Raw genomic sequence first — 24,238 nt, forward strand, 5'->3', positions numbered from 1 at the left:
GTTGTAACGCGCATGCGCGGCCCCTGCTGTTATCTCGAGAACAGCAGGGACCGCGAGAACAAGAAAAGTGTAAAAAAAAAAAGTAAAAATAAAATAAAAGTTTCAAGTAATAACATAAAACACAATCGCCCTTTTTCCCTTATCAAGTCATTTATTATTTCAATAAAATAATAAAACCATACATATTTTGTATCGCCGCGTCCGTAACGACCTGAACTATAAAAATATTATGTTATTTAAATCCTCGCAGTGAACGCTGTAAAAAACAACCTAAAAAATAATGCCAGAATTGCTTTTTTTTGGTCACTTTGTCTTTCAAAAATTGAAATAAAAAGTGATCAAAAAGTCACATGTATCCAAAAATGGTACCTGTAAAAACAATATCTCGTCTCGCAAAAAATAAGCGAACATACAGCTCCGTCGACGAATAAATTAAAAAGTTATGGCTCTTACAACTTGGCGACAGAAAAAATACATTATTTTTACAAAAGTAATTTTATTGTGCAAAAAGTTGTAAAACATAAAAAAGTTATATAAATTAGGTATCGCCGGAATCGTACTTACCCACAGAATGAAGGTAACATGTAATTTATAACGCATGGTGAACGCTGTATAAAAAAAAACTAAAAAACTATGGCAGAATTGCTGTTTTTTTATTACCTTGCCTCCCAAAAAAAAGGATAACAAGTGATCAAAAAGTCGCATGTACCCCAAAATGGTACCAATAATAACTACAGTTCGTCCCCCAAAAAACAGCCCTCATACCACTACGTCTATGAAAAAATAAAATTAGTTAAGGCTCCAATAAGCCAGGAAAGAAAAATATGCAGTTGTGCCGGCCCGAGGAGAACATTTCTTCTCTTTCAAGTGACGATTTATCAAGGCCCTAAAATTGGGGAACCAGGAAGGGGAGGACTCAAATATATCTGCTGGAAGCGAGGGTGCCCGTATTATACCAGGACAACGCTTCCCAGCAAAATTCCTCAAACTGCAAAGGTGCGGAGTGTGGACCAAATGGGAGATAAGTAAGGACATTTATCAGTGCGACACCGGCCTGTGCAGAAAGGATTGCTTCACAGCGTAACAAATATTTATGGATTATTTTAATGTTTACCCCATTATTATACCACCTGACTATGCCCCTAATATACTCTGCCCAGCTTACATATGCCCCCACATTATAAACTGAAACACCAGTAATACTCCAAACAAAAATACTACCAAGCAAAATCCACGCTCCAAAAGCTAAATGGCGCTCCTTCCCTTTTCAGCCCTACAGCGTGCTCAAACAGCAGTTTATGACCACATATCGGGTATTGCCGTACTGAGGAGAAATTGCTTTACAAATGTGGTTCTTTTTTTCTTTTATTTATTAAGAAAATGAAAAAATTTCAGCTAAAGCTACGTCTTATTGAAGAAAAAGGTTTTTTTTTATTTTCACTGCCCAATTCTAATAAAATCTATGAAACCCCTGTGGGGTCAAAATGGTCACTACACCCGTAGATTAATTCCTCAAGGGGTGTAGTTTCCAAAATGGGGTCACTTGTGGGAGGTTTCCACTGTTTTGTCCCTTCGGGGGCTTTGCAAATGCGATATGGCCTCCGCAAACCATTCCTGCTAAATTTGAGCTCCAAGCCCTGCCGTGTGTCCAAACAGCCATTTAGGACTACATGTGGGAGTTTTAATCTGGAGAAATTGCTTTACAAATGTGGTGGAGCTTTTTCGCCTTTAGTCCTTGTGGAAATGAGAAAAAATTAGGTAAACCTACATTTTCTTTGAAAGAATGTAGATTTTAATTTTTGCGGCCTACTTCCAATAATTTCTGCATTAACCTGTGCGGTCAAAATGCTCACTATACCCCTAGATAATTTCCTTGAGGGGTCTAGTTTCCCAAATGGGGTCACTTTTGGGGGATTTCCACTGTTTGGCACTGCAAGAGCCCTTCAAACCGGGCTTGGTGCCTAAAATATTTTCTAATAAAAAGGAGGCCCCAAGATCCACTAGGTACTCCTTTGCTTCTGAGGCCGGTGCTTCAGTCCATTACCACACTAGGGCCACATGTGGGATATTTCTAAAAACTGCAGCCTCTGGGCAATAAATCTTGAGTTGCTTTTCTCTGGTAAAACCTTCTGTGTTACAAAAAAAATGGATTAAAAATGAATTTCTGCAAAAAAAAAAAAAAAGGAAATTTATAAATTTCACCTCTACTTTGCTTTGATTCCCGTGAAACGTCTAAAGGGTTAAGAAACTTTCTAAATGCTGTTTTGAATACTTTGAGGGGTGAAGTTTTTAAAATGGGGTGTTTTATGGGGGTTTCTAATTCATTCGGGGTTTCTAATATATAAAGCCCTCAAAGACACAACTGAACTGCCCCCTGTAAAAATAGCCTTTTGAAATTTTCTTGAAAATGTGAGAAATTGCAGCTAAAGTTCTTAGCCTTGTAACGTCCTAGAAAAATAAAACTATATTCAAAAAACGATGCCGATCTAAAGTAGACATATGGGGGATGTTAATTAGCAACAATTTTGTGTGGTATAACTGCCTGTCTTAGAAGCAGATACATTTAAATTTAGAAAAATGTTAATTTTTGCAATTTTTCACAAAATTTTGGTGTTTTTCACAACTAAATACTAAATGTATCGAGCAAATTTTGCCAGTAACATAAAGTCCAATGTGTCACGAGAAAACAGTCTCAGAATTGCTTGGATAGGTAAAAGTATTCCGAAGTTATTACCACATAAATTGAAACATGTCAGATTTGAAAAATGAGGCTCTGTCAGGAAGGTGGCCAAAGAGTTAGGCCTCATGCACACTAACATATTTTTTTTCCTTCCGTAAATACTGGCGTAAATACGGGTCCTTGGTCACACGTATTTCCGCCAGTATTTACGGAAGGAAAAAAAATACGTTAGTGTGCATGAGGCCTAACTCTTTGGCCACCTTCCTAACAGTAAGCTTCTTTTTGAGCCACTTCTTTGTTGCCTTGGCTGTATGTTTCGGGTCATTGTCGTGCTGGAAGACCCAGCCACGAGCCATTTTTAATGTCCTGGTGGAGGGAAGGAGGTTGTCACTCAGGATTTGACGGTACATGGCTCCATCCATTCTCCCATTGATGCGGTGAAGTAGTCCTGTGCCCTTAGCAGAGAAACACCCCCCAAAACATAATGTTTCCACCTCCATGCTTGACAGTGGGGACGGTGTTCTTTGGGTCATAGGCAGCATTTCTCTTCCTCCAAACACGGCGAGTTGAGTTAATGCCAAAGAGCTCAATTTTAGTCTCATCTGACCACAGCACCTTCTCCCAATCACTCTCAGAATCATCCAGATGTTCATTTTCAAACTTCAGACGGGCCTGTACATGTGCCTTCTTGAGCAGGGGGACCTTGCGGGCACTGCAGGATTTTAATCCATTACGGCGTAATGTTTTACCAATGGTTTTCTTGGTGACTGTGGTCCCAGCTGCCTTGAGATAATTAACAAGTTCCCCCCGTGTAATTTTCGACTGAGCTCTCACCTTCCTCAGGATCAAGGATACCCCACGAGGTGAGATTTTGCATGGAGCCCCAGATCGATGTCGATTGACAGTCATTTTGTATGTCTTCCATTTTCTTACTATTGCACCAACAGTTGTCTCCTTCTCACCCAGCGTCTTACTTATGGTTTTGTAGACCATTCCAGCCTTGTGTAGGTCTATGATCTTGTCCCTGATATCCGTAGAAAGCTCTTTGGTCTTGCCCATGTTGTAGAGGTTAGAGTCAGACTGATTAATTGAGTCTGTGGACAGGAGTCTTTTATACAGGTGACCATGTAAGACAGCTGTCTTTAATGCAGGCACCAAGTTGATTTGGAGCGTGTAACTGGTCTGGAGGAGGCTGAACTCTTAATGGTTGGTAGGGGATCAAATACTTATTTCTCTGTGCACAATGCAAATAAATATATATAATTTTGACTATGTGATCTTCTGTTTTTTTTTTTATATAATCTATCTCTCACTGGTAAAATTAAACTAGCCTAAAAATTCTAGACTGTTCATGTCTCTGACAGTGGGCAAACATACAAAATCAGCAAGGGATCAAATACTTATTTCCTTCACTGTATATATATATATATATATATATATATATATATATATATATATATATATACACATATACATACACGGTGCCAACCAGAAATGGAAATATAGGAAAAAGAAAAACGAATCCTGGTAAAAAGGCAATTATCAAAAGTTTATTAATATATATGAAATTTAAAATTATGCAATCTTGACAGCCACATTTACTCGTATGTGCGTTCTCAGGATGCAGACACAAATGAATACTATAGGCTGCAGGACACGTTAGGCCTGCAGTCTATAAGGCGCTGGGAAGACTCCCTGCACAGGCTGGCCTGATGACGTCACATCATCACCCCGGTCTGCGCAAGCGTCCCGCCCGAGAAGCAGTGTAGCTGTAGCGCTCAGTCAAATTGCGGGAGCAGGGCAAGGTAAGTACAATCTTTTGTTTTTTGAGGGGGTTGTGTGGTAATATACTGGGGGGGGGGGATTCCTGTGTGGCAGTATATACAAGTGGAGGGGGGGATTGCTGTGTGGCAGTATATACAAGGGGAGGGGGATTGCTGTGTGACAGTATCTACAAGGGGAGAGGGGGGCTGTGTAGTACTATATACAAGGGGAGGGGGGAATGCTGTGTGGCAGTATATACAAGGGGAGGGGGAATGCTGTGTGACAGTATATACAAGGGGAGGGGGAGATTGCTGTGTGACAGTATATACAAGGGGAGGGGGAGATTGCTGTGTGACAGTATATACAAGGGGAGGGGGAGATTGCTGTGTGACAGTATATAAAAGGGGAGGGGGATTGCTGTGTGGCAGTATATACAAGGGGAGGGGGGATTGCTGTGTGGCAGTATATACAAGGGGAGGGGGGCTGTGTGGCAGTATATACAAGGGGATGGGGGGCTGTGTAGCAGTATATACAAGGGGAGAGAGAGGGGCTGTGTAGCACTATATACAGGGGGTATTACTGTGTAACACCATATACAAGAGGAGGGGGGATTGCTGTGTGACAGTATACAAGGGGAGGGGGGATTGCTGTGTGGCAGTATATACAAGGGGAGGGGGGATTGCTGTGTGGCAGTATATACAAGGGGAGGGGGGATTGCTGTGTGTCAGTATATACAAATGAATTGGGGATTGCTTTGTGGCACTATATACAAGGGGAGGGGGATTGCTGTGTGGCAGTAAATACAAGGGGTGGGGGATTGCTGTTTAGCAGTATATACAAGGGGAGGGGGGACTGCTGTATGACGGCATATACAAGGCGAAGGAGGATTGCTGTGTGGCAGTTTATACAAGGGGAGGGGGGCTGTGTGGCAGTATATACAAGGGGAGGGGGCTGTGTGGCAGTATATACAAGGGAGAGGTGGGCTGTGTTGCACTATATACAGGGGGGGATTGCTGTGTAGCACCATATACAAGGGGAGGGGGGATTGCTGTGTGGCAGTATATACAAGGGGAGAGGGGATTGATGGTAGGAAGTGTCGCAAAGACCCCTGATAGGGAGTGCCACACAGCCCCCTGGTAGGGAGTACCTCACAGCCCGCTGGTTGGTAGTGCCCCACAGCCCACTGGTTGGTAGTGCCACACAGCCCCCTGGTTGGTAGTGCCACACAGCCCCCTGGTTGGTAGTGCCACACAGCCCCCTGGTTGGTAGTGCCACACAGCCCCCTGGTTGGTAGTGCCACACAGCCCCCTGGTTGGTAGTGCCACACAGCCCCCTGGTTGGTAGTGCCACACAGCCCCCTGGTTGGTAGTGCCACACAGCCTCTTGGTAGGTAGTGCCACACAGCTCCCGTGTTGGTAGTGCCACACAGCCCACAGCCCCCTGGTTGGTAGAGCCACACAGCCCCTTGGTAGGTAGTGCCACACAGCTCCTGTGTTGGTAGTGCCACACAGCCCCCTGGTTGGTAGTGCCACACAGCCCCCTGGTTGGTAGTGCCACACAGCCCCCAGACCCCTGGTTGGTAGTGCCACACAGCCCCCAGACCCCTGGTTGGTAGTGCCACACAGCCCCCAGACCCCTGGTTGGTAGTGCCACACTGCCCACAGCCCCCGTGTAGGTAGTGCAAGGACTACGAAATGACCGATAGCTGGCGGGCAATAGACATTCAAAAAAGGACAACTGTGCAGGAGCACACAAAATACCCAGCTTTCCCAGCTATCAAATAAATGTGTGGAAATAAACTAAGATATAACTTTTATTTAGTCTGAGTAAAGGATTAATCCTTTTAGCTAGATTAAATAAAAGTTATATCTTAGTTTATTTCCATACTTTTTTTTGATACCCGGGAAAGCTGGGTATTTTGTGTGCTCCTGCACAGTTGTCCTTTTTTGTAGGTAGTGCCACACAGCCCACAGCCCCCCAGTAGATAGCAACCCCCCCCCCTTCCAGTATAGATAGCGCCACTGTAGCTCCCTGAAGGAACGGAATCCCCGTGTGGCCGGGGATTCCGCTCCTGAAGCGCTGCTTGATGCCTCTGTCCATATAAGGACAGTGACATCAGGGAAAACTCCTGAAGCGGAATCCCCGTCCACAACGTTGCAGACGCTATGACCGTCGATTCCACTCCAGGACAAGCTCCTGTCGTCTGTGTCCATGACGTCATTGGCTTCTCCTGGAGTGAAATCCCCGGTCATAGAGTCTGCAACGCTGTGACCGGAGATTCCGCTTCATGAGTTTCTCCTGATGTCACTGTCCATATATGGACAGAAACATCAAGCAGCACTCCAGGATCGGAATCCCTGGTCACACGGGGATTCCGCTCCTTCAGGGAGCTACAGTGGCGCTAGTAGATAGGTGAGCAGGGAGATACCTCCCTGCTCTGCTGTAGTGCCGTCGCTACCGCTATAAAGCCGCATCAGCTGCTAGCGGCGCCACCGCCCTCATGCTCAGTGTCACCGCTAGCAGCCTCTATGGCTGCTACAGCGGTAGCGACAGCCACTATGTGAAGAAGCGCCCGGGTGGAAAGGCGACTGCAGTTAGTGTGTGTATCCCCCTGGTAGTTGCAAGGGCGGGGGGATACACACATTCGCTGGCGCCCTGTGCGACCGCACTGGTCGAACATATCTAAGGCCGGCCATGGGTGCAGTCACATGTGGCAGATTTTGTTGCAGAAATTTCTGACTGAAAATCTGTTCCTTTCATCTAAATGGGGTTATTTCTGCAAGTTGCATTTAGAAGAATTTAACTGTTTCTCAGTCACAGAAATTTCTGCAACATAATCTCCTGCGTGTGAATCTACCCTTAGGCTATGTTCACACGGGGTATTTTGCCGAGTTTTTTGACGCGGAAACCGCGTCGCAAAACTCGGCAAAAACGGCCCGAGAACGCCTCCCATTGATTTCAATGGGAGGCGTCGGCGTCTTTTTTCCGCGAGCAGTAAAACTGCCTCGCGGGAAAAAGAAGCGACATGCCCTATCTTCGGGCGCTTCCGCCTCTGACCTCCCATTGACTTCAATGGGAGGCAGAGAAAGCGTATTTCGCGCTGTTTTATGCCCGCGGCGCTCAATGGCCGCGGGCGAAAAACAGCGTGCAGGGAGTGGAAAATCTGCCTCAAAGTTCCAAACAGAATTTTGAGGCAGATATTCCTCCCCCAAAATACTCCGTGTGAACATAGCCTTAGGCCTCCTGAACACGGGATGGAAATGGTGTAGAAATTCTGTAGCGTATTACAGTATCAGAAAAGAGGAGATGTGAATAAAAGTCATCCACAAACTTCAGAAAAAAATCTGCAGAAAACACGTTCAGAAATTGACCTGCAGTGCAGATTCTCAATCTGCAGCATGTCAATTTATTTTGCGTAAATGCTGCAGAATTATATTATACTTATATACTTCTTTCTGGATCAAAAACGGCATCAGACTGACACAAAGCTGCATGTGTGATTCCAGCCACATGCAGACAGAAAAAGGCAGCAAGAGTATCATGTGTCCCTTTTTAAGGTTGGGTTCCCACAGTGCAGTTTTGCTGCAGATTTTGCATGCGTTTTTTTTTTTTTTGCCAAAACCAGGAACGGAACCTAAACAGAAGAAATATATAAAGAAATCCCTTATAGGTCTACTGTCCTGGATACAATTCTGGTTTTGGTTAAAAAAAAAAAAAAATTACACACAAAATCTGCAGCAAATCTGCACTGTGGGAACCCAACCTAAAAATAGAAAACAAAAACGGTTCTAGGAATTGTTTATACATCTACTTACATGAAAACCGCAGAATCATTTGTAAAAATAGCACTGGTTTTCCCCTTCGGATTTATTGTCAATGGGTTAGATAGATAACGCAGTAAAACCAACAGACAGATGCTCAATAGCAAAACGTGAACCTCATAAAATGAACCGTGTAAATTACTATCCGAACCAGCCAACCAGTGTGGGATGACGCTGCAAATTGCATAAAGTGGGCGGGAAAATGCGGCGTTCTGGTTGGTTTTCAACACGGCATTATCTTCCCATTGGTTGAAGGGGTTGGATGGGTTCTGATTGGCGTGACTGGTTTTCGAGCTAGCTGGTTGGGTGTTTGGCTCTACCGGAAGAGGAGGGGATTTTTCCGTATTTCGGTTGTTTCTACGTTCAAACAGCAGTGGAACCGGGCAACCGGTGTCCCTCGAACCAAGTTTTCTGTGGGACAGGTGGACGTGCTGACAACGTGAAGTGTGCGGGTAAATAGCCAACAAGTAAGAATATCTGTACTCGGAGGTGTAAGTTTTCTGTCGCGGGCGCGGTCTCAACAACTTGGCTAGAGTTGTTCCAGAGGTCAGAGCTGAGCGGGATACCTGTCACAGGGAGAGTCCGGGAAGCAAGAACATTGCGGGGCAGTACTAAAGAGAAGAGACTAGACTTGTCCTCAGTACTGTGCATTATGTAGTATTATGTATGGAGCAGTTCTTGCGTATGAAAAGTAAATACATGTCCAGTCGCCCAAAAGTGTTATATAGAAGGCAATATTAGTTTATTTTTGTTCTATAATACCACCCGACTGATAAATTGTGAAGTGCAATTATAAGAAATGTTATCAGTGAACCGAGTTGGGCTTTGTTCACACTGCTGTCGTTGCTTTTGTTTTTACACTTGCTGTTGAAGGTGCGAATAGTCTGCAGCACTATTGTCAAAAATACAGTGGAACACCAGCTCAAACCTGACGGGCTCCATTATTAAAGTGGTATTCCCATCTTAGACGTAAATGTCTGATAGGACCCGCATCTATCTCTAGAGCAGGGGTTTCCCCAGACCCTAATGCTGCGGCGTCCAGACAGAGACTCCGTGTTGCGCTAGCTGGGAGTATACAATGAGCTATACTATATCCGTAGCTTGGGATGGATCACACCCCCATTCTCCGCCCTGGATGTGCCATAATTGTCTACGATGGGAATACCCCTTAATACCGGAGGTATTTTAAACCTTAATGACCAAGCAATTTGTTACGTTTTTCCATTGTCACATTCAAAGAGCTACAACTTTTTTATTTTATTTTTTAATCACACCATTTTGGGGTACTTAAAATGTATTGATTAACTTTTTTTGATGTAATAGGAAAAAACGGAAATGTCGCCACTTGTCGTTTTACCATGTGGTATAAATAACACTTCATTCAGCGGGTCGTTACGATTGTGGCGATACCAAATTTATAGTTGTTTTTTCCTTTTGCTTCTTTTACACAGTAAAACCACTTTTTTTTTTTTTGTTTTGTTTTTTCTGCTGACAGCTGTATGAGGACTTGTTTTTTTGTGGGACCATTTTCGAGTACACGTGGCTTTTTGATCACTTTTTATCAAATCTTTTTGAAGGCAGAACAGAAAATAGCAATTCTGACATTGTTTTATTTGATTTTTCACGGTGTTCACTGTTGCGGGTTAAATAATGCAACAGTTTTATAGTTGGGGTTGTTACGGACACGATGATACCAAATATGTAACTTTTTAAATTTTTTTAAAGTGTTTTGTAAGGGAAAAAAGTGGGTTTTTAAACTTTTTTTTTTTTACTTGGGACTTTTATTTATTTATTTATTTATTACAATCTTTATTAAAAAAAAATTTAGTCCCACTAGGGGACTTTACTGTGCGATCTTTTGATCGTTTTTATAATACACTGCAATACTTCTGCATTGCAGTGTATTATTGCCTGTCAGTGTAAGGCTGGATTCACACGACGTCCGTAATAGACGGAACGTATTTCAGCCGCAAGTCCCGGACCGAACACTGCAGGGAGCCGGGCTCCTAGCATCATAGTTATGTACGACGCTAGGAGTCCCTGCCTCTCCGTGGAACTACTGTCCCGTACTGAAAACATGATTACAGTACGGGACAGTTGTCCCGCAGCGAGTCAGGGACTCCTAGCAGTGTGTTCGGTCCGAGACTTGCGGCCGAAATACGTTCCGTCCATTACGGACGTAATGTGCTTGTGTGAATCCAGCCTAAGGGTATGTGCACACGACCTCTTTTCAGACGTAATGGAGGCGTTTTATGCCTTGAATTACGCCTGAAGAGACGGCTCCAATACGTCGGCAAACATCTGCCCATTGCTTGCAATGGGTCTTACGATGTTCTGTGCAGACGAGCTGTCATTTTACACGTCGCTGTCAAAATACGGCGCGTAAAATGACGGCTCGTCAAATGAAGTGCAGGACACTTCTTGGGACGTTTTTGGAGCCGTTTTCTCATAGACTATATTAAAAACGGCCGTAGAAAACGCCGCAAAAAACGCGAGTTGCTCAAAAAACGTCTGAAAATCAGGAGCTGTTTTCCCTTGAAAACGGCTCCATATTTTCAGACGTATTTTGTTAATCGTGTGAACATACCCTAAGGGTATGTTCACACGGCTTATTTTTGGGCCGTAAACGGACGAAAAATCTGAAGCAGAACGCCTCCAAACATCTGCCCATTGATTCTAATGGGAAAACAGCATTCTGTTCCGACAGCCGTTTTTTTACACAGCCGTTTTGAAAAAAACTGCCGCAAAAAACAAGTGCGTGTCACTACTTCAGCCGTTTTTGGAGCCGTTTTTCATAGACTCTAGAAAACTCCAAAAATCGCGACTGGCTTAAACATCTGAAAATCAGGAGCTGTTTCCCTTGAAAACAGCTCCGTATTTTCAGACGTTTTTTGCTTAGGCCTCATGCACACGACCGTAAAGACACCCGTTATTACGACCCGTAATAACGGGCTCATAGACTTCTATTGGCCACGGGTACCTTCCCGTTTTCTTACGGGAAGGTGCCCGTGCCATTGAAAAAGATAGAACATGTCCTATTTCAGGCCGTAATAACGGCACGGACAGCCCATAGAAGTCTATGGAGCTCCCGTAATGACGGGTGGCTACATGTGTGCACCCGTCATTACGGCAGCGTTGCTAGGCGACGTCAGTAAATAGTCACTGTCCAGGGTGCTGAAAGAGTTAACTGATCGGCAGTAACTGTTTCAGCACCCTGGACAGTGAATTCCGATCAGAATATAGAGCAGCCTGTAAAAAAAAAAAAAAAAAGACGTTCATACTTACCGAGAACTTCCTGCTTCCTCCAGTCCAGTCTCCCGGCCGTTGCCTTGGTGACGCGTCCCTCTCGTCATCCGGCCCGACACCCTTGGATGACGTTTCAGCCCATGTGACCGCTGCAGCCAATCACAGGCCAATCACATGCTGCAGCGGTCACATGGACTGCCGCGTCATCCAGGGATGTCGGGCTGGATGTCAAGAGAGGGACGCGTCACCAAGACAACGGCCGGGTAAGTATGAATTTCTTTTACTTTTACCTCGGAAAGGGCTGCCCCTTCTCTCTATCCTGCACTGATAGAGAGAATGGGCTGCCGATTAGTGCAGTGCAATTTTGCATCGAAAACGTGCCTGTAAATACGGGTAGAATACTGGTGACACCGGAACAGTATTTACAGGTGGGAAAAAATACGGTCGTGTGCATGAGGCCTAAGAGTGTGAACATACCCTAAAATTGACAGGCATCTCTGAGGCCATGCCAGGCCTGGCCTCTGCACACAAACTTATTTTTTCCCTCCTGTAAATACTGGCGTAAATACGGGTCCTTGGTCACACGTATTCGACCCGTATTGCACCCGTATTTACGGGCACGTTTTCGCTGAAAATTGCACTGCACTAATAATCGGCAGCCCCTTCTCTCTATCCTGCACGGAGAGAGAAGGGACAGCCCTTTCTGAGGTAAAAGTAAAAGAAATTCATACTTACCCGGCCGTTGTCTTGGGGAGGCGTCCCTATTTCAACATCCAGCCTCACCTCCCTGGATGACGCGGCAGTCCATGTGACCGCTGCAGCCTGTGATTTACTGCAGCCGTCACATGGGCTGAAACGTCATCCCGGGAGGCCGGACTTGAGGAAGAAGCAGGGAGTTCTGGGTAAGTATCAACTTCTATTTATTTTACACATTGATTTATATTGTGTTCGGTAGTCACTGTCCCTGGTGCTGAAAGAGTTACTGCCGATCAGTTAACTCTTTCAGCACCCTGGACAGTGACTATCCACTGACGTCGCCTAGCAGCGCTCCCGTAATTACGGGTGCACACACGTAGTCACCCGTAATTACGGGAGCCCCGTAGACTTCTATTGGCCTGCCCTTGCGGTAATTACGGCCTAAAATAGGACATGTTCTATATTTTTCAACGGGAGGTAACTGTGGCCAATAGAAGTCTATGGGCCCGTAATTACCTGATACTTCGGTAACGTTTCTATGGTAATTACAGCAGAGCAAGCGTAATCTCGCGAGATCACGCTGTAAATGACATGTTACAGCGAGATTACGCTTTGCTCTGCTGTAAGTACTACACAAACGTTACCGAAGTGCCGGGATTATGAATAGACATCTGGCTGGAAGGAATGTCTACTCACTGTCTAAACACTTCAGTAACATTAATATGTCAGTATAAGAGAGCGCATAGCGTACAACGCAGTGTCACTATGCTTGGAGTAAATGAATAGGGAGAAGTGCATGACGCTGATTGGTCAGCGTCATACACTCCTCTGTACAATGCCCACTTGGTCTAAAGTAAAAACACGCCCAGTTGGGCATTAAGAAGGTAATTAGCATAAAGCTAAAATCGCTCCTAACGTGGTAAAAATAGATTGTTTTTCTAAATAAAAAGCAGTGCTGTCACCTACATTATAGCGCCGATCTCCTTATGTAGGAGATAGGGCACTTATAATGTAGTGACAGTCTCTTTAACCAATTCCTGACCTGAAGCTGTTCTGAGAAAAACAAGACCAGATATATGTAGGTTGAAAAAATAATAGAACGACAATTTGCTTTTAAATTGGCACAGGACTAAAACTTAAAAATGAGCCTGTTCAGTCGACTGCTCTATTGATTCCGTCAAAAAAACGGAAACCTAGCGGAATGGTGACAAACGGAAGCCATTAGAAATGTTTCCGTCAAAAAGCCAAAGTAGAGGCGTGGAATAAGTTGCCCCTATCGGCTCTGGGTAGGACAAATTTGATTAAAATGATCCTTATGCCCCAGGTGTTGTATGTCCTACATAACTCACCGGTATGGATCCCCAAATATTGGTTCAGGAGATTGCATAACCTTTTTAGAGACCTAGTATGGAAGAAGGGGGTACCTAGGATTAAACTGGAGAAATTACAGCTGCCAAAGGAGGAGGGGGGCCTGGCTGTTCCTAATGCTTGGGTGTATTATTTAGCTGCCCAATGTCAGCATTTCTGGGGGTGGGAGCAGGAAGAGACATGGGGGTCCAGTGCGCGCATCCTATCATATCTGGGGGGGGGGGAGAACCCGTTGGCAGGACTGGAAGCGCACAGATATAAACAGATGGCGAGTACCAGACCCACTCTGCTTCTCATACATAAGGTGTGGTGGCAGTGCAAGCAATTGCTGGGGATAGGGGAGTGCACTAAATATACACCGCTCTGGAGGAATGCTTATTTGGGGGAATTGGGTAAATTGGAAGGGATGCAGGGGTGGGAGCAGCAAGGCATAATACGGTTGAATCAGTTGTATGAGGGAGACATACTCAAATCTTTTCAGCAAGTAAGGGAGGAGTTTCAACTGGACTCCCGCATGTTTTATCAGTACCTGCAGATTCGGCACGCAGTGCAGACACAAGCGGTCAGTGTGGACCTGACGATGCATGCAGCGGGGGTGTTGGAGCATATTGCAAAGGCAGTATCATCAAAAGGATTAATCTCATTGGTTTATCGCAGGTTGTTGGTGGAGCATCTGGGAGATCCTATGGCAACAGTGAAAGCAATATGGGAGAGGGATGTGGGTCCTATTACAACAGACCACTGGGAGGCGGTATTGGCAGCAACATGTACTTTGTCCATTAATGTAGCACAACGAAGATCGCAGTTGTTTCTGATACATAGGGTGTACAGGACCCCGTGGGTGCTGAAACAAATGGGATTAAGAGCGGATGCAAAGTGCCCTAGGTGCCCGGAAGAAAAAGCAGACATCCTTCATATGTTCTGGACATGTGGGAAGCTGGGGAGTCTGTGGACGGAAATATTGGAACTAGTGGGGAGAGTGTTTGAGGTACAGATCCCATGGGATCCGGTAGTAATGCTGCTAGGGTATGTTGGAGATTTGGGGGGAGATAGGATGTCAGGGTTGGCAATTGCTAAAATACTGTATCAAGTTCGGAAAGGAATTGCAAAGCACTGGCTGGATGCGGAGCCACCATCAAAACAAGAAATCATAGGGGCACTTAACTCACAGGTTCTGATGGAGTATAGGATATACTCCAAGAGGGGGTCCAGGGTCAAGTTCGACAAACAATGGGCTAGGTGGATTGATCAATCTGGGTATGCTTCTGTGGAGCTAATGACACTAAGGCAACAAGTGCAGGTATAGGGCCACTGAGGGGAGAGGATTGGAAAAATGGTACTGAGGAGATCGGCTGGGGGGGATACAGGGGGGAGTTGGGGGGAAGGGAATGTTTGGTTAAATGTAAAGAATTGGGTCTGTTGAAAATTGCTTGTACACTGTATGAGAACGTACAATGACCTGTAATAATGTGGAGTTTTGTTGAATAAACTTGAACTGATTAAAAAAAAAGAAATGTTTCCGTCACCATTGATATCAATGGTGATGCAAACGGAAGCTAAGGTTTCCTTTTGCCTTTCTGTTGAGGGGTTCTCCCGACCGAAACCTCAGACGGAACCCCTCAAAGGAAAGCCAACGCTGATGTGAACAGGCCCTTAATGGACACATATAAAAATGTATATTCTGTATATGGTAACAAACCTTCTTTTGTAAATGCTGCAGACCGGCAGTACAGAGTCTGATTGCAGTGTATAAAACTATAGAGTGGATTTATCTGAGTGTGTATATACACATAGGCATGGCGCTCGCACAAAATATTTCTTATCCTATTTACTTTTAAATTGATTTACTACAAATTATATACTCCTTGACTACAAATACTCTCTAACCCATCAGCGCACCATGACGTACATGTATGTCAGGGTGATCGCGGGGCACAGGAGCTGTGCCCGTGCAATTAACAGCAGCAGCAGCCAGGGGCCTAACAGGCCTATAGCGATCAAACGATAGTAACTCCAAGTGCCCTAATAAGGCAAAAATTAAAGTGTAGTAAAGTTTAACCCTTTCCGTCAACATAGCCGTATGTGAGCTTGCTTTTTGCGGGTTCAGTTCAGTTTTTTTAGAGGGATAATTTAATCTATCATATAATGTACTGAAAAACTTTTGAAAAATGTTTGTGGAATAAAAGACAACTTAATTTCACCATAGATTTTAGGTTTTGATTTTGCCGCATACACGTGCATGGTAAAAATTACATGTTCATTTTATTCTGTGGGTCAGTACGATTACAGTGATACTATAAAATTGTCGTTATTTTTATGTTTTACTACGAGGTAACCAACATTCTAGCATTTAAAAAAATTAAAATATTTTTTTTACCGTGTTTAACGTGGGATAAATACTGTTAATATTTTATTAGTTCAGATTATTCAGGAAAGGCTTTACTATTTTATGTAATAAATGGGAAAAGGTTTTTTTTAAACTTATATTTTTGAAAATTATATTAACAGGACTTGAACATGCGAACGCTGAATCACTTAGATAATACATTGCAATACTTCTGTATTGTCCTTTTAGCGTTATACCATTGTGCCCCCGGCTGCCATGACAACCCAGGGTGTAAGCTGCAATTTACAGCTGACACCTGCTGAAATGGAGCCGGCTCAGCTCCTGTACGGCAGGTGTCGGGAAGAGGTTAATAAAGTTTATTTTAAAAAAGAAAAAAAAAAAAACCCTCCCCAAAAACTTTTTATATAAAAATTTTTTTTTTTTAAATATACATATAAAGGGTACTGCTGGGATCGCAACAACCCGTAGCATAAAAGTTAACATAATATTTATAAAGCAAAAAACAAACTATGGTGGTTTGCCTTTTTTCCCCTCACCCCCTCCAAAAAAAATTCTAAAACGTATTCAATATATATGTACCCCAAAATAGTATCCAAATCGTTTTGCAAAAAACAACCCCTCATACGGCTACATTCTGAAGTGCAGTGACACACATATATATTCTTTTTCATTAAACTTCACAAGCTTTTATTGTGCAGAAGTACTTAAAGAGGCTCTGTCACCAGATTCTAAAATCCCTATCTCCTATTGCATGTGATCGGCGCTGCAATGTAGATAACAGTAAAGTTTTTTGTTTTTTTTTTAAAAACGTTCATTTTTGGCTAAGTTATGACCTATTTTATATATATATATATATATGCAAATGAGGTTTGAAATGGACAACTGGGCGTGTTTTTATTCGTATGTCCAACTGGGCGTGTATTGTGTTTTTAACTGGGCGTGTTTACTTGTTTTACTAACTGGGCGTTGTGAATAGAAGTGTATGATGCTGACGAATCAGTGACCAATCAGCATCATGCACTCCTCTCCATTCATTTACACAGCAGCATCACGTTCTTACTAGAACACTATGTGCTGCCACATACACAGACATTAACGTTAATCAAGTGTCCTGATAATGAATACACATGATCATCCAGCCTGGATGTCATGTGTATTCTGAATCCTGACACTTCTGAATCTTTTATGTGAGATTCCAGCAAGCCACGCATAATCTCGCGAGATTACGAGGTAAACGAGATTTCGTTTCCCTTGCTGGAAATCTCACAGAAAAGATTCAGAAGTGTCAGGATTGTGAATACACATGACGTCCAGGCTGGAGGTCATGTGTATTCATTATCAGGACACTTGTGTATGTGGCAGCACATAGTGTTCTAGTAAGAACGTGATGCTGCTGTGTAAATGAATGGAGAGGAGTGCATGATGCTGACTGGTCACTGATTCGTCAGCATCATACACTTCTATTCACAACGCCCAGTTAGTAAAACAAGTAAACACGCCCAGTTAAAAACACAGTTGGACATACGAATAAAAACACGCCTAGTTGTCCATTTCAAACCTCATTTGCATATATATAAAATAGCTCATAACTTGAAAAATGAACGTTTTTCAAATAAAAACAAACTTTGCTGTTCTCTACATTGCAGCGCCGATCACATGCAATAGGAGATAGGGATTTGAGAATCTGGTGACAGAGCATCTTTAACCTCTTCAGGACTGAGCCTGTTTTGGCCTTGTAGACGCAGCCAATTATTTTTTTCAAATCCGACGTGTCACATATTTGGTAATAACTTGGGAATGCTATTACCTTTCCAAGCGATTCTGAGATTGTTTTCTCGTGACACATTGTACTTTGTTAGTGGAAAAATGTGATCAATAAATTCAGTATTTGTTTGTGGAAAAACACCAAACTTTAGAGAAAATTTGCAAAAATTAGCATTTTTCTAAATTTAAATGTATCTGCCTGTAAAACAGATAGCGATACCACACAAAATAGTTACTAATTAACATTTCACATATGTCTACTTTTATGTTGGCATAGTTTTTGAACATTCTTTTTTTTTTTTTCTAGGACGATACAAGGCTTAGAACTTTAGCAGCAATTTCTTACATTTACAAGAAAACCTATTTTTACAGGTACCAGTTCAGTTCTGAAGTGGTTTTGAGGGCCTTATATATTAGAAACACCCATAAGTCATCCAATTTTAAAACTGCACCCCTCAAAGTTTTCAAAACAGCATTTAGAAAGTTTCTTAACCCTTTAGGTGTTTCACAGGAATTTAAGCAAAGTAGAGGGGAAATGTACAATTTTTTAAATTTTATTATTTTGAACTTTAACTTTCTTACTTTTGTAAATTTTGAACTTGAAGATCCAATTTTTGGATCGTTGTTATAATACCCTGCAATACTTATGTATTGCAGGGTAATTATACCTGTCAGTTTCACACTGACGGGGGGCAAATTAGGTCCTCTGGCAGGACCAAGTCGCCTTCCGTAGATGGCAGACCGAAAGCCTTTGTTAGGCTTCCGATTGCCATAGCAACAATCGGCCATCGCGTACCGGGGTGACGATATTGTTGTAACAACTTAAATGCAGTTGTCGCAACTGACTGCCGCTTTTAAGGGGTTAATCGGTTCGGATCACGGCTGTGATCCATCCGATGTTTTCCCCCAGTACTGAGGCTGCTAGTAGCAGCATTTACTGGGAGATGCTGGGCTCGGGGAGCGCCTGTGAGCTCTGTTAGGAGCACACGTAGATTAACGGGGTCTGCAGGCACAAGGACCAGTGCTGCAGCCCGTTAATCTACATAGGGTGGTTGGGAAGGGGTTAAACATAACTATGTAAATTTGGTATTGACATATTCTTACTAATCCATAAAATAACGTTTAACATTTCATTTATACAGTGCTATAAACGGTGTAAAAAAACTGCAATGTAGGAATTCCTTTTGGCTTTTTTTTCCATTCCACCTCAAACAAAAAAATGTATAAAATTTAATTATGTACTCCAAAATGGCACCAATAAAAACAACTCCTCCGCCCACAAAAAGTATAAGCTATCATATGGCTCTTGGAATGCGCAAATTAAAAAACAAAAATGGCTCGGTCCTCTTAAATAGGTTGTCCAGTTTTAGAAAATCCAATTTCATATATTTAATGAGGGAATTCTGAGTAACGACTGTATTTTTTTCCCTCACGTAAATACAGGTCTTTTGTCACACGTTTTTAACCCGTATTTACGGACCCGTGCCTGTAAATACAGGTCAGTTTTCATCCATTTTCCACCTGTATTTACGGACCTGTAAAAGGGGGGGGGGGGGCTGGAAATGGTCTCAATCATGTCCAAACTCCTTAAAAGGGTCACACGATCGCTCAGATGACATTTTCTCTGCTTCTCTCTATTCAAACATTGAAATCCCCTGATGTCGCCTAGCAACGCTCCCGTAATTACAGGTGCACACACACGTAGCCACCCGTAATTACGGGAGCCCCATAGACTTCTATGGGCCTGCCCGTGCTTAAATTACGGCCTGAAATAGGACATGTTCTATATTTTTTAACGGCCTGGGCACATTCCCGTACGCAAACGGGAAGGTACCCGTGGCCAATAGAAGTCTATGGGCCCGTAATAACGGCTCTGTCAGGAAGGTGAAAATTGGCCAAAGCGGGAAGGGGTTAATGACCTTTTGGAGGGTTTACAGAGTATAATTTCAGTATTTGCAGATATTAAGCTCTGTAAAGCAATCAGCACAGAGGAGGATAATGTAATACAGAGGGATTTGGGGAAGCTGGAGGTTTGGGCAGAGAAATGGCAAATTAAGTTTAATGTGGATAAATGTAAGGTGATGCGTCAAATGGTATAACACTGGGTAAAACTACCACTGAAAAAGATTTGGGGATATTGGTGGACAGTACATTTACCTCTAGCAACCAGTGCCAGGCAGCTGCTGCCAAGGCAAATAAAATTATGGGATGCATTAAAAGAAGCATAGATGCTCGTGACAAGAACATAGTTTTGTGTCTATATAAATCACTAGTCAGACCACACATGGAATATTGTATACAATTCTGGGCACCTGTGTATAAGGACATGCTGAACTAGAACGGGTGCAAAGAAGGGCGACCAAGGTAATTAAGGGAATGGGCGTGTTGCAGTACCAAGAAAGGTTATCAAAGGTTCTTGATAACCTCCTCTTGAAATTCCAGGAAAGTTCCCATCTGGCCTGTACATCGATGTAGCACGTACGCATTGTACAATGCCATCTGTATGATGTGCACGGCCAGCTTCTTATACCACACTGCATGGCGCTGTAGGGCTTCAGGACTTGATCTGACAAATCCACCCCTCCCATGTACCTATTGTAGTCCAGGATGCAGTCCGGTTTGGGGCTCTCTGTACTGGTATCTCGTACAGGTACATGGGTACTGGAGTGGCATCTCCCTTGTACTTGACACACAATATGTTGCTGCTAGATTGTGCCCTGCTCTCACCCCTTGTTTGCCCAAGCAGAGTCTTAGGGAGGCTTCCAGACTTCTAGAAGCGAGGCAGTTGAAGAGTGGGATGCTGGTATAAAAATTATCCAGGTAGAGTTGGTAACCCTGGTCCAGCAGTGGGTGCATCAAATCCCACACAATTTTTGCATTACCTCCCAGTAATGGGGGGCATTCTGGGGGCTGAATACTGGTGTCCTTCCCTTCATATATCCTAAATTTGTAGGTATACCCTGATGCCCTCTTGCACAGCTTATACATCTTCACGCCATACCTTGCCCGCTTACCCGGCAGGTACTGGTGGAATTGAAGCCTCCCTTTAAAATGTACCAGGGACTCATCAATAGAAATACAATTCTCGGGGTGTATGCTTGGGAAAACCGGGAAATGAAACGGTCTAATAGGGGGCTCCGTTTATACAAACGGTTAAAACTGGGGTCATCACAGGGTGGGCACTGCTGATTATCAGTATAATGTAAGAAGCGAAGAATTGCGTAATTTTTTTTTTTTTTTTTTTTAGCTTCCAGTTCAGTTCTGAAGTTGCTTTGAGGAGCCTATATATTAGACACCCCCATCAAACACCCCATTTTAGAAACTAGACCCCTCAAAGTATTCACAAGAGCATTTAGAACGTTTATGAACCCTTTAGGTGTTTCACAGGAATTTAGAGCAAATGTGAAATGTAATTAATTTAATTTATTAGGCACCATGTCCGGTTTGAAGAGGTCTTGTGCCAAAACAGTGGAAACACCCCAAATGTGACCCTATTTTGGAAACTAGACCCCTTGAGGAATTCATTGTAATTTTCATGGAGTACATGTGACTTTTTGATCAGTTTTTATTGTATTTCTTATGAGGCGTGGTGACTAAAAAACAGCATTTCTTCTATTGATTTTTTTTTTTTTACCGCGTTCACCGTTCGCTATAAATGACATATTCACTTTATTCTGCGGGGTGATACGATTACGGCGATACCAGATGTTTATAGTTTTTTTTTTTTTTTGTGTGTGTTTATGGTGTTTGCACGATAAAATACTTTTTGTAAAAAATTATTTACTTTTTGTGTTACCATATTCTAAGAGCCAGAACTTTTTTATTTTCCCATGAAGAAAGCCGTGCGAGGACTTGATTTTTGCGTAACGAACTGTAATTTTGATAAGTACCATTTTTAGGTACATGCAAACTTTTGATCTCTGTTTATTCCATTTTTTGGGAGGTGAAGTGACCAAACAATTGTGATTTTGGTACGGTTTATTATTTTCTTTTACGCGGTTCACTGCGCGGGATAAATAACATCATTTTGTAGTTCAGAACGTTACAGACACGGCAATACCAATTATGTATAGTTTATTTGTTTATTTATATTAATAAAGGACTGATAAGGGAAAAAGGGGGATTTTTACTTTTATCACTTTTAAAAGTTTTATTTTCTTATTTTTACACAACTTTTTTTTTAACTTTTTTTACACTTTATTACTTTGTCCCAGTAGGGAACTTGAGGGCAGTAGGCCCTGATCGCTATTCTAATACACTGCACTACATGTGTAGTGCAGTGTATTAGAGCTGTCAGCTACTCACTGACAGCAAGCATAGTGAGTCCTGACTTCATCAGGACACACTAGGCTTCCGTCGATGGCGTAGCCAGAGTCCATTGTTAGGATTCTGGTTGCCATAGTAGCCATCGCCGCCTGCTATCATGGATCGGGCCGTCGATTGTGGCTTAACCATTAAGAAGCTACGATCGCTGTTGAACGCGGCTTCTAAGGGGTTAATCGGTCGGGGGACCTCCGTGATCGGTACCTGCACATTGAGCTGTGATAGTCTGCTGTCGGAAACAGGAGCTGTCACAGTTCGTGAACGCGCCGGCGGAAAATGGCGCTGCATTTACTCCATGACCTACTATTAGGTCACTGAGCGCGAACGCTCTAGTTAGCATGACCTAATAGGTCATGGAGCGTTAGAGGTTCTGTCACCACATTATAAGTGCCCTATCTCCTACATAATGTAATAATCAGTTGATCGTGGAATATCTAGGAGGTAAGAAATTTCACGAGACCACGCTGGAATTCAGTGTTGTAAAGGCCGACTGCATCGCTAGGTGCTTGATTTTATAAACCTGTGGCAATGGGAGTGAATGAAAAACCTGAATTCAATGATTAAGAGGTGTGTCCTAATACTTTTGTCCATATAGCGTAAGAGTAATTTCACACGTTGTGGTGTGGTTAAAACCAGTGTATTTTTCACTGCGGTTGTGTTTTTTGCCGCATGAGAAAACTGACCAAGTTACGGTAAAAAACGCATGCATTTTTTGGGATGTGGTTTTAACCGCAATGTCTAAAAAGACCCTTCAAAATTAATTGCATAAACACAGAATATGCAATAAATGTCCAGGATGGGAATACACCTTTAAAGTGTAACTAAACCTTCGACAAACTTCTGACATGTTTTGATTGGTGGGAGTCCGAGCAGTTGCACGAGGAACTATTAACTTTAATAGGTTGCGTCTGGTTCCTGTAATGGTGTCCGTCGTTTTACCGGATTAAATAGCACAGCATGTTGCACTGTTTTGTCAGGTATTTTTGACTGGATTTGCGACGGAGGCTCCTAATGAAGCTTTTATGTGTATTGTTTTATACAAGTATGCCAATGCTACAAACATTCTCATTCTCATTTGAAAGGTTTAACTGGGAGTTTAAAAATTTTGCAGGAGGGTATAAAATAATAAACTGACAGATACTTACCCTTTAGGCTGGATTCACACGAGCATGTTCGGTCCGTAAAGGACGGAACGTATTTTGGCTGCAAGTCCCGGACTGAGCACACTGCAGTGAGCCGGGCTCCTAGCATCATAGTTCTGTACGACGCTAGGAGTCCCTGCCTCGCTGCGGGACAACGGTCCCGTACTGTAATCATGTTTTCAGTACGGGACAGTAGTTCCACGGAGAGGCAGGGACTCCTAGCGTCGTACATAACTATGATGCTAGGAGCCCGGCTCCCTGCACTGTGTTCGGTCCGGGCCTTGCGGCCGAAATACGTTCCGTCCTTTACGGACCGAACGTGCTCATGTGAATCCAGCCTTACAACGATCCCCACGCATGCTGCTGTCTCGTGCCGTTCGTCGGACGCTGAGGCCAGTGTTTGGCGGCCCGTGACCTCTACCAGAGAGACATTGAGCAGGGGCATTTGAAAGGGTGAGTTACCTTTTAGTTTTATTATTTTATACCTTCTTCCGCCCTCCTGCAAAATGTTAAACCGCCCGGCTAACCCCTTTTTAATATCTGTGTTGTTCCTTTTTTTATTTGGTGCCTTTTTAACACTGTGAATAGCCAGTTAACCAAAGGTAAATAATCTGTTACAGTGATATAAACGTTTAGGGGCCTACTTCTCTGTAAGGCCGGGATCACATGGAGTTTTTGGCAGGAGGAAAATCTGCCATTTGGAATTTTGAGGCAGATTTTGCTCTGCCTGCACGCCGATTTTCGCAGCGTTTTTCCCCCGCGGCCATTGAGCAACCCGGGCCAAAAAAAACGCAGTGAAATACGCTTTCTCTGCCTCCCATTGATTTTAATGTGACATCAGAGATGTAAACGCCCAAAGATAGAGCATGTCCGTTTTCGCCACAAGCCGTTTTTTCCGCTTGCGGGAAGAAAAATGCCTCCGCCTCCCATTGAAATCAATGGGAGGCATTTTCAGACCGGTTTTACGCGTTTTCGGACGCGGTTTCCGCGTCGTCAAACTCGTAAAAAAACAACTCTGTGTGAACTCCCCCCTTCTATGTTCTCTTCAGTTTCATTTTTCCAAGTCTAGAATTTTTTTTAACATTCT

General features: G+C 43.2%; 1 protein-coding gene across 7 annotated transcripts in view; it reads left to right on the forward strand.

Moving 5' to 3' along the window:
* DLG3 (discs large MAGUK scaffold protein 3) overlaps nt 1–24,238 on the forward strand; it is a 434,105-nt gene that overhangs the window by 342,147 nt on the left and 67,720 nt on the right. Inside the window, exons 1-2 of one of the 7 annotated variants that reach the window (XM_075835679.1) lie at nt 8,653–8,717; nt 17,994–18,058. The exons of 4 other annotated variants lie outside the window; for them this stretch is intronic. The gene's annotated coding sequence lies outside the window, so the exon portion shown is untranslated. Of the gene's footprint in view, nt 1–8,635; nt 8,733–17,993; nt 18,059–24,238 lie in introns of those variants that run through there. 2 more of the 7 variants (XM_075835678.1, XM_075835677.1) reach the window with 2 other exon arrangements.

Source organism: Rhinoderma darwinii, chromosome 8 (genome assembly GCF_050947455.1).
Source record: "Rhinoderma darwinii isolate aRhiDar2 chromosome 8, aRhiDar2.hap1, whole genome shotgun sequence".
NCBI lineage: Eukaryota > Metazoa > Chordata > Amphibia > Anura > Rhinodermatidae > Rhinoderma > Rhinoderma darwinii.